Source organism: Schistocerca piceifrons, chromosome 1 (genome assembly GCF_021461385.2).
Source record: "Schistocerca piceifrons isolate TAMUIC-IGC-003096 chromosome 1, iqSchPice1.1, whole genome shotgun sequence".
Taxonomy (NCBI): Eukaryota; Metazoa; Arthropoda; class Insecta; order Orthoptera; family Acrididae; genus Schistocerca; species Schistocerca piceifrons.
In genome coordinates, this window is record NC_060138.1 from 980,423,943 (window position 1) to 980,426,062 (window position 2,120).

The window sequence follows — 2,120 nt, forward strand, 5'->3', positions numbered from 1 at the left end:
TAATTTGCTTCAAGTGTCAGTCCTGAAGCGGCTGGAAAAAGTAAGGTTGAAAGGTCGTATCTCTAGAAAATATCATATTCTCTCTCTACTGTTAAACGAGAGGTAGGCTGAAGTTAGAAAATACAAAGGCTCGATCTAGTTATAGTGGGTGTCGATGAAGTGAAAAGAAAAGAGGATAAAGAAATCTAGTCAGATGAATGTAAGGTAATATCAACAGCAGCAGAAAATGATGGAAAGAGAATAAGATTAATTATGGATGGGAAGGTAGGGCATTCTCACCAGAATCTATAAGAAACCAATATCGACAACAATAGTTCAGGTGTACATGGTGACGCCACAATCGGAATATGAAGATATAAAGACAGTATATGAGAATATTGAACGTGTAATTCAGTATTAAGGGATGAAGAAAATTTAATAATCATGGGGGAAGGGAACACTTTAGTAGGGGAAGGATGATAGACAACGTGACGGGGAATGCAGGCTACGTTGCAGGTATGAGAGAGGATAAAGACATAGTTCCGTAATAAATTGCCGCTACTAACAGCGGAGAGAGTGCTCAAAAATCACTCGGAGAAGGCGTGGAGACATGGGAAATTTCCAGATGTATTAAATCATGGTCAGACAGATATTCTGAAATCAGATAGTGGGTTGTAAGGCGTACCAAGGAGCATATATTGCCTCAGATCAAAATTAAGCTTTAATGAAGAGTAGACCGAAGTGAAGTGTGAAGGAATCAGTGTGTAACGAATTGGGATACTGAAGTATTGAGGAATGATGAGGCACGTCTGAAGTTCTATACAGTTCTTGATACTGCGATAGTGAGTACAAGAACTGCCAGTTCGGTTGAAGAGACATGGACAGCTCTAAAAAAGGCAATCACTGATGTTGGGTAGGCAAACATATGTACAAGGAAGGTAAGGTGAAGAAACCTTAGGTAACTTCATTTAATATACGAAAGAATGAAGCACAAAAATGTCGGAAACGACGGGAATATAGCAGTATGGCACTTAGGAATTAAATAAACGAAAAGCGCAGAGAAGACAAGGCGAAATGTCTGCAGGAGAAATGCGAAGTAATGGAAAGAAATTGTCATAGGAAGCACTAATTTACCACACAGAAAAGTGGAAACAACTTTGGTGAAATTAAAAGCGAAGATGTCAACAGTAAGTGAACGAGAGGAATTACACTGTTAAACGCAGAGCAAAGAACGTCTGGGGGAAAAGAGTGCATTGAACACCTTAACAAAGTGGAGGAACAGTTTGATGACGCGGCAGAACAAGGAAGGGCAGTCGATATGCAAGATATAGAGGATCTGATTTTAGAGTCAGAGTTTAGCAGAGCTTTGGAAGACCGGCGAGCAAATTTCGGAATTTCTAAAATTATTGGAAGAAATGACAACCAAACGACTATTCATGTTGGTTTGTAGAATCCTTCTTGAGTCTGGAAAAGTACCGTCAGACAGCCGGAAAAATATAACACAACCATGAGCTTAATAGCTCATGCATCTGAGTTGTTGACTAAAATATACAGCAGAATGAAAAAGAAAAATAGGGGGCTTGATAGATGGTGATCATTTTGGCAATGCAGAAGGTAAACACGCCAGATAAGCAATTCTGACATTGTGCTAGATAATGGAAGGAAGGCACAAGCATCTGGGAATAATGTTGCTCTCGATATTCGAAGTCTTACTGTAACTGTATGTTTTAATATATGTGGACTTTTTCTCAGTTACGGACATGCCTGCAGATAACAATTGTGCAATTGGTAGTTTGTAATGTCCGTGGAACTGTGATCTTTTGTGTTTAATTTTTTGTGGACTGATAAGAAATGGGAAGGTTCTCAAAGAATTAGCGAGGAGAGGAAGTTACGGAAAACATTAATAAGAAGAAGGGACAGGATGATTGTTAAGGCATCAAGGAATAACTTCAATAGTACTTGAGGGAGCTTAAGAGGGTAAGATGGGGGAGCTAGAGATTGTCATATACCTAATAAATAATTGAGGATATTGTTTTGAAGTATTACTCTGTACTGCCTGGGTGTAGAGCTCCGATCTCTGAGCATAAAACTTTCGCTTGCTAACTGATTCCTGTACGTCGCATTGTCCGCCATGTTGTAGT